This window comes from Gasterosteus aculeatus, chromosome X (assembly GCF_964276395.1).
Source record: "Gasterosteus aculeatus chromosome X, fGasAcu3.hap1.1, whole genome shotgun sequence".
In the NCBI taxonomy this organism is placed as follows: domain Eukaryota; kingdom Metazoa; phylum Chordata; class Actinopteri; order Perciformes; family Gasterosteidae; genus Gasterosteus; species Gasterosteus aculeatus.
Window position 1 is genome coordinate 6,300,524 of NC_135698.1, and position 9,309 is coordinate 6,309,832.

General features: G+C 42.9%; 1 protein-coding gene and 1 long non-coding RNA gene across 2 annotated transcripts in view; both read right to left on the minus strand.

Annotated features, from left to right (window-relative positions):
- Positions 1-4,852, minus strand: part of ccnd2a (cyclin D2, a) — a 123,045-nt gene extending 118,193 nt beyond the window's left edge. The window contains exon 1 of the mRNA XM_040162197.2: positions 4,740-4,852. The gene's annotated coding sequence lies outside the window, so the exon portion shown is untranslated. The remainder of the gene's footprint in view (positions 1-4,739) is intronic.
- Positions 4,853-6,208: 1,356 nt separating this feature from the next.
- Positions 6,209-9,003, minus strand: LOC144383617 (uncharacterized). Its single transcript, XR_013451043.1, has 2 exons — positions 8,815-9,003; positions 6,209-7,174 (listed from the first exon to the last, which is right to left on the minus strand). It is a non-coding gene; the product is annotated as an uncharacterized LOC144383617 (long non-coding RNA).
- Positions 9,004-9,309: the final 306 nt, after the last annotated feature.

The following is a 9,309-nucleotide window of genomic DNA, read 5'->3' on the forward strand; positions in this document are numbered from 1 at the left end:
GTATTTTTGCACTCACATTCAGACATACATATTATCCATACATGACATTACTTTATACGCTGCATGAGGCAAAAACACATATGATTTCTCCAGCGGTAAATATTATTATCCAATAATTAGATCTATATTATATCTGATGCAACTCTTATATGTAATTAGGTTATGGTGTGTAAATGTTGTTTAAACGTTTATTTTTTTTGTGTTACCTTTCATATTTGTGAAAAGAAACTGCATGTACAGTTTGTGGAGAGCAGTGGAAGAATTCCATGAATGCAGTTTATTTCCATTCTGATCATAGTTGTTACTTAATAATATAATAACAACACAAAAGTTGAATGGGTCATTTTACATTAAGTAATTAGAATTGAGTGGCTGCTCTTGAAAAACAAACTGTGTGGAATCATGAATAAACTAAAAGCAGTTGTGTTCTGATCAAGTTGATACAACACTGTTGTGTTGATAGGTGTGAGTTCTTAAAAAGACATTAGTGATGCACGGCTACACTTGCACAACCTTTCCTGACCACTAGAGGTCAGCGTTCTGTCATATATGAACTGCGGCCCGGACGGACGCCACGGCCACGTTATCACACTCTGACACTGACAACCGAAAGCAGAATGATGAAAATCCGTCCAATGCAGCTTCCTCATCCGATAATTTAAAAGTCACAATTGCGCCAGTAATGCTCGCATGCAAAGATGAGTGGAACCGTCACTGGGACCTTGAGCACCCATCCGGGATCTACCGATTAAATCAACGAACCCTTCTGCCCTGCGTTGATGACAGTGCAGTAACAAATAGGGCAGAGAAAAAGTTTGCTCCACCATCACTTTCCATCCCGCCGGCTCCGCTCCTCTGACGCCGACCTCCTCATCCACCCCCCACAGGACCAAGCACCGGAGATGGGGTGACAGAGCCTTCTCCATAGCTGCCCCCCCCCCACTCCCCCTTTCCCTCTGGAACGCTCTCCCCAAACTCACCCGAGACTGCACTGACCCCTCCACATTCAAAACACAAACCAAGACTCTTCAGAACCGCTTTTAATAGATGACTGCGTGTTCTGTGTGTGTTCGCTATTTGCTTGGTTTTATTTATTTACAGTTCAGCTTTTAGGATATTATATAATGTTTTATTAAAGTGACTTTGAGCATTTGGAAAAGCGCTAAATAAATGAAATGTATTATTATTTTTATTGTTAAGGAGAGCTCAGATATTACCCACCTGTATATCATACCTTTAATAAAGCAAATTATCATTATTATATAATAAAATCGTAAAAAAATAAATAAAGCAAATGAACATCTTTACAAAAGGAAATACTTCTTATTCATATTATCAATGGCTCTTTTTACAGAAAGTGTCTGACACATGAAACGTTTTCAGAAAGAAAATTCCCCTTGTACGTTTTGTCTGCCTGAATCGATCTTTAAAAAAGGAGGCAGATTGCCGGTAAAGACGGCCACAAAAAAAACAAAAAAGTATGTTTCCACTTCACCGATCTTTGCGCACAACATGACAAGCCTGAGCGAGTGGGCAAAAATCAAACACTGTGTTACTTTTAATAATGCAAAGCTGTGAGTGCACAGCAGTGGGAGCTGTTTTATGGTCAATGCATCATAGATTCATGAGCGACCGGAGCTTTCGATTTCTTTTTGTTCACTCGGGGAGTGACAGTGGAACATATTCCCGCAGGAGCAAAAGAATCTATTCAGTCCCAGCTGATGCATGTGAAATCGTAGAAAATTGTTTTCCTTTTGAGACGTTGGTGTTTAAATGGCTGGACCGTCGAGGCAACCTGCTGTGCTGAAGCTAAACGTGGACACAAGCAGCAGAAAGGGAACATCACGCAGCTCATTCGACACGGCTGATTTAACGTGTAAACCGTGTCGCTTGCGTTCCTGCAGTATTTACGCTGGCATAATCAGCTTCGCCAGGCCCGGGACGCCGTTCCTGCCCAACAGCTGCGAATCTCAGAGTTGATCCTGGTCCAACTCTATAGTAGACACATCCGGACATACAGTCGGACACTCTGCCTCCTCCTCCTTTTCTTCCTCCACCTCCTCCTCGTACTCCTCCTCCTGCTGCTGCTGCACTTGAAAAGATGCCAGGAGGCCTCTGCTAAAAAGAAAAAACTTTTTCATTTCCAACCTTGTGTCCGAGTTCTTCTCCAAGGCTTTTGCTTTGTTCTCCAACGGGCTCCACATTTCCCAAAGTCTAACAATGACGGTGGGGAGTCAGTGGGAAAAAACTCACAATTTTAGTTTGGCTTGGCTGCAGAGTTACATTCTTCAGACACGGATTTTTGGAGGACAGATAAATCCCCCTCACTCGGACAATGAGCGTCTCTGAAACATGTCGACCACGTTGAATTCAGAAAAGAGGCTCAAGTGAGGCTGCGAGATCGAAAGGTTGAGTCTGAAGACTAAATGAGGAAACCACAGAACAGATAACGTAGCTGTTGAGCAACCAACTGATGCGTATTGCTAAATTTTTCTCTATACAAGTGCAACTCCTGTAAAAGATGGTTTGGGCAAGAATAAATACAGTGCCGCTTTAGTCCTCTGTGAACTATCTGCAGAAACACACCCTCATCTCTCGATGCCCTTTCCTCACACGCATTCGAGCCAAAGACGACTACAGCAGCATCCTCTCAGCGCAGCTGCATGGCGCATTTAAAGCTAATCAAAAACCACCAAAACACAGCGGCCGGTCTCCCAGCGCTGACATACGCCTTCGTGTTTTCGGGAAAAGCGCGACAGGAACCGATGACGTCAGCGCGTCGAACACGGGACACTGGGGGAGCGGCGAGAGCAGCGAGACGTGAAGCAAACAAATATGTCCCCGATGCGAGGAGCCATCGAGATGACTGACACGCAGGTTAGAGATTTGGGATTTCAGCTGAACTCCGACTGCGGTGAAAAAAAAAAGAAAGTTACACACAAATCAATCTGATCAAACCAGAGCTGAAAGTATTATTCCATGAGAAACAAATGTATATACATATATAGATATTTATTATGTACTGCTTTCAAACCACCATATCTATACACACAAACACACATCTATGTAGATATAAATATTCATCCAATCAGAGTTTGTGTCAGTTTACATTTAGAACAATGTAGACACCAAAAATCTGTGGCAGAGCTAAAAATGTGGCTGTTTGTTTGTCGAATAGGTAGAAGAGTAGAGAGGGAAGGAACCATTTGTCCGACATGGAAACAAAGAGCTCAGTACAATCGAGGTGAAAAACAAAAACAAAACAGGAAACTGCCACAGATGAACTCAAATGAAATCACGTGGACGTGGGCGTCACATTTACAGAGAAGATACAGCAGAGACACTGGTGAGGGCATGCAGCCCCCCCCCCCCCCCACCACCACCACCACCAGGCCAGAGTCTCTTGACAAAACCTCAGCTTCAGTTCAGCCAATCTGACAGGAAGCTTTCCCCTCCCCCTTCTTCCTCAACCCCTCCTCCAGCAGCGGAAACGCAGAGCATGCAGATGTTGACGTTCCACAACGAAAGTCGTGCCCACATCCGCTGAGAATGAACAAACTTCTGTAGTCCATGTTCAGACTGACAGTAAAACAACGGGCGCGTTTACAGCGCTTTAAACTTTCAGCACCGCTGGAGGTCACAGAGAAGGAAGGTGTATTTAAGGCTGGACAGAAAGTCTACATCTGAGTGAGGGAGAGAGAATATCAGGGAAATGCACCTATTAATGTGAGGGGGGGAAAAAACAGTTGCCATTAACTGATTTTTTTTCATATTTTATGACTAGCTTTGAGAACATAATCCAACACTTAAACGTGGAGGCTTTCTCCTGCCGGTGTCTAACTGCTGTACAGATGGATTGTCACATTTTCTTAACTCACACTTGGGAATCTTCTTGATTTCCATCACGTGATGACAAGTGCGAGGTATCTGTCGGATGCACACAGAGGCTGCGCAGCTGCCAAATAGCAGGCCTGTCACTCAGTGAGGGCATAAGATGCTGAGGGAAATCTAACACGCTCTGCTCCATCATCAGCCTGCTCATTGAAATCAGGCCCAGTGACCCATTTCCATCTGCAATTAAATATATATATACATATATATTCCACCACAAACACATATCTTCTGGTGATATATATATATATATATATATATATATATATACATACAAGCGCACACACATTATATATATATCTACATAGATGACTAAATCAGATGTATTGTATGCACATAAATATATGTATGTGTGTGGATTAAGAAATATTTCAAAACAGATCCTATTTAAAAGGCTCGTCTATTGATGAACTACTTTCAAACCGTCTGCCAAAAAGGGTGACGGATCTTTCAGCGGTCTAGTTTGAAGCGAACCACACTGCGACAATAGAAAGAGACTTATGACTTATGACGTGTCTCGGGAGACCGTTGTGACGTCACGCATGGTTAGAAGTCGGCCTTTCAGTGGAGCCTGACGAATTTTTTTTTTCGTTTCATGAACACAAATGAACATCGGCAAACTTCTGCACTTGTGTCCCTGGGCCTTCACGACAGTTGTTTTGCACCAGCACCGCTGCTGCTACTTCCACTACTACCAAGACCACTGCTACTACTACTACTACTACTACTACTACTACTACTACTACTACGAGTCACGAGGACACGCATACAAACGCTGGAGCGCGCGCTCCAGCACACACATTTTTTTTTTTTATAGAAAAACGCGAGCAAACCAAAGTGTGTCTCACCTGTTTGGCTGCAGCACCGTCGCGCCCTCCCGTAGTAAATACAGCCGACGCGCTTAAAAGCAGCGTGAGAGTTGTTTACAAAGTCTCAGGCTCCGCCCCGCGCCTCAGTCACCGGGCCGAGGCGCGGGGGCGGAGCCTAGGCCCGGTGACCGAGGCGCGGGGCGGAGCCTCCTGGAGTCAGACACCAACATGAAGTTGGAACGACGAAGGAAAAAGTGCACCCGGGGGGCGGTGTATGTTCATGTTTCCCGTAAGTAACAATCACAACCGGCTGAATCACGTTAGACACAATGAAAGATTGTCAAGACACCTCATGGTCTACACACCGACCTGTGTAGATGAGCCACGCAATCATGCAAATGTCTGCAAAAAACCGTTCACTTAAAGCAGTATTAATCGTTTTTTAGAATTTACAGCGGCATGTAAATTCCTGAAGGAAGCAAAATGCAAAGCCTTTGCCATGAGGCGCTTTTCGAGCTGTCAGGTGGGGACTCGCACATTGAGATGGTTCCTCGCGCCTTTAGGCTGCTACACATAACACTGGACGTCTTTATTAACAAAAAAAAATCTGTTTTAATTAAAAAAAAAAAATCCTGCCCCTCCTCAGGCATTCGGTAAGAACAGGATATCATCCAGGGATTGGATTTGCAGAAGCCCCACACCAGCATGTTTTTCTTTTTTTGTCTCTGCTTTCCAGATCATTACACATTAATTCACACCTTGACCCCTTGACCCCTGATGCACATCTTTAAAGGACATGACGGCAGCTATCATCATGTAACCTCCTGGTGCGAAACAACTTCCCCAGAGGTTAGAGGTGCCAGCAACCTCTCAACAGCTGGTAGACCTCATGGAGCATCGTGGGTCACTGGAGAAAGTCAGAGTTTCAATCTTACCTGCGTTGCTGCACATTGATGAGTAATGAAATTCTACTGGACATGCTGCCAGGAAAGCTTTTATAAAAGACAGAAAAGTGGCCGTGATCAGCAAATGCATGGGACAACAAACAGAGACAAATCCCTAACAACAATCAGTACGCCAATACATGCATTAACTAGTAAATGTGGAGAAGACAAATGTTCTTTACGTCAGTGTCACTGAAGTTTCTTTTACTTTTGCAAGCACATCCTAAACTGCATTTTGCAATACGTGATTGAGCTTATTCTTTTAAAGGTGTCACCTGTATTTCTGGTGTGTGGAAAGAAGGATGTGGAACATGGTGAGTGTATTACAGCGGCGGATTAAGCACAACGGCTTCCTTTCAATAGACAAAATAATAATTCTGAGCACTAAATGTTTTCGGTCGCCATTGTGTCGAAGAGGGGAATGAAACACAGAAATTCATGGCCAAACCTTTCAGAGGTTTTGTAAATCTCTCTTCTGCTCTGCCTTAATGTGGGTCTGTGTGTCGACCCTTGCAAGGGCCCTTGCACACACAGACACAGATTTAATCAAAAAGAAAATTCAAGCACTCTAAGGGGATTTTATTGCACACGTGTGGCATAGTGTGACAATCTGTATGTGTCAAGATGTAGGCAGGAGTTCATACTTCCTCCGTTATAGTTGAGGGACCAATTTCCTCCACAATATTGCATTGAAAAACTAAAGCACGGACGGCAAATACAAAAACTTAGTTGTTGCCTCGTGGTGAACGTGCTCAACCCGTTTTACTAAGTTATCATAGAAAGTCTTTTTGTGGATCTTAGTGGAGAAAACAGTCGTTTCAGTCGCAGCTGTTTTCAGCCAAAGAAAATTCCAGGTTCAGTCAGCAATCAAGTCGTCCTCCCGATAAAAAACACGTTGCTTGATGTTGACTTGCTGTGCTGCTTCTGTATGCAGAGAAAGGAGGGTTACACCTACAGTCCACCGTGTCCTTCATAAGAGCCCGCCAAAAAAAAGGAAAGAGATGCAAAGAAATAAATTCATCCATTTCATAAATATTGATATAATACATCTTATGAATGATAACAATATGTGTTTCTCTCTATTGCTGTAATTGCAGGGTAGAGCATTCAAATCTAGAAAAATAATACCACTTGAAATAATTGGCAATTTTACTCCATTCAAATGCTGTGTGTATATAGCAGCATAATGATTGTGGACAATTTCCTTCACGTAGCAGCTCCACAGCCCTCAGTCCCACCCAGAGAGGTGGTCGCATGATGGCAATCACGTCCTTTGATTGCGCTTTTTCATGGCCGCCCGGGCCTCTCGTAGAGACGCGGCGGAGCAGCAGCACGGTCTTTAATTGACAGTCTGGCCTCCTCGAGAGCAATGCGGTGCAAACGGTGCACAACAGAAAGGTGGTTTGCAAACAGGATCCCTTCTCGATGGTTCGACGGCTTGAGGCCGCGGAGAGGAGGAGATCGCCTGTGGCGGACTTGTTTCAGCACAAGGCGAGAAAGAATTTGTGGTTTTACCCATAACAATGACGTCTGCAAAGGAAATCAAAATCAAGATAGCAAAATATTCCACTGCATATTTACTTAACATGGGTCCGATGGTCTGTAACAATAAAATAGCACCAAAAAATTTGCATTTTGCCCTTTTATAAAATCTTCCGACAGAGATCTTTACATTAGCATCACAGTAATAAACTAAGCAATTCATGAGGCGTAGTTTTTATGTGAAATTGAATATATTATATAGTGTATACTGAAAATGTTTATTTAAATTTTCCTTTAGGTGTCTACTCTGCTCCCCCTCCATTTAGCCTTTTCTATACAGCACAGGAGATATTTAAATGTTCTCACTACAGTTAAATAGCTACTATGGGGACTAACGTCATGCATAAAATTGGACACACAGAATCCACAAGGGTCTCAGATTTCAAGGCCAGGCCAGTTTTAGCCTAATTCATGACAGACTTTAATGGTTGGGTTCCTTAGATTCAATAGTTTTATATAATATCTGTAACCTTAAAACTGAGCCTGCATCCTCTGAGAATTGAGTCAGGTCGAAAACTGGCAAATGAAAACCTGCTAAAAAATAACCATTAAATCTGAAGAGGACTATTTTCTCCTTGAAATCTCATTGCTCATTTACCTTGGCGGAGAGGTTTTTGTTTCACTTTTCCCCATAAAGTGATAAAAACATGTTTCTTTTACTCTATGCAGTATATGGGCATATCATTTTATTAAAAGAATAGCTTAGTCACCATTGACTCAAGGGGTCAACAAGGGGCCACGCTGGCCCTAAAAAGCACCACGTACTGGCGATGTGAATAATGTTATTATGTGTGTTCATCTCTGTTTACCAGTTTCTTTGTGCAAAAAAAAACAATAATGGCCAACTACCTATCTGAGAAGTGGGTACAGGTATTTCAATTGAATTGGGAGTATTTTCGTTGTTGCAGGAACACAGTTTGAAAATCAATGGCAATAAAACAGAAAAACTGAATTTATTGCTTAATTTACCTGGCACAGCTTTGATCTTGGCTGTAACTATTCTACGTGGACACCTTTTTGTGGGCTTTCTTAATTATGATGCTGCACAGCAGCAAATAAATCAAACAAATAAAGGGGAAGGATGAAATGTTATTCTTTTCTTACCTAATCCGTCTTTTTGAAGCTGAACTATGTGGACAAATCTATGATTTTATCATGTTTAGAAGATATGATTCAGAAAACGTTAATTATTTGCAGAGAGCAGATAGCAGATTGCATTGGATGAAAGCACCAAACACACGACTGAGATCAGAGGAAGAGATTTATCTTAAATGAACGTTAGATACTCACATGAGAGGAACATTTTAATACAACGTAACCGTGTTGATATGAACATTACAAAGGACGAAGGCTCCTGCAGACGCGGCTTGAACCGTTTTGCAATTACATTGAATCAACCTGATTGATTCTGACAAAATTCTCATCAAAGCACCATTATAGAGCTCTGAGACAACATGCTCTTCCTAGTATCAGACGAATTGACTTTGAGAGAGATTAAGATCATTTACACACCCACACACACATCTGCCCATACACCTGGACACACACACACACACACACACACACACACACTCACATAGACCGTCCAAACGACATGCACGCAATTACATTTAAAAAAAAAAGTTTACCAACTGCTGAGTCCTGCTCGGCTCCGTGTAACACAGCTGTTGTGCTTATTGCTGCTGTGATTCCACCCTGCTGAGCTTCATTGTGTTTAAATCTGCCAACGCAAGTAAAGTCTGCAAACTGTACTTCACAAAAGGTAAAAGGTCAAGTGCCGCGTCTGCCAAACCGGACTCCACGATTCGGGCTCCAGGCTTCCGTTGGGGTCGGTGTTGAGTATTTACATTGTTACGAAGGGCAACACACACACACACACACACACACACGCTACTTGCTCCTTGAGTCTTGAGTAGCGTGATGAGTTAAAAGTCCACGTCCACCATTTTTCGCCTTCCCCTCGAACACACACACACACACACACACACACACACACACACACACACACACACACACACACACTCCCCATTCTGAGTGGTGTCCGGCGCTTCCAGGCGCTGTGCTTTGAGCCGTATGACAGAAACTTGTTGATTTATAACACAATACGTTTTTGACTGTGATGA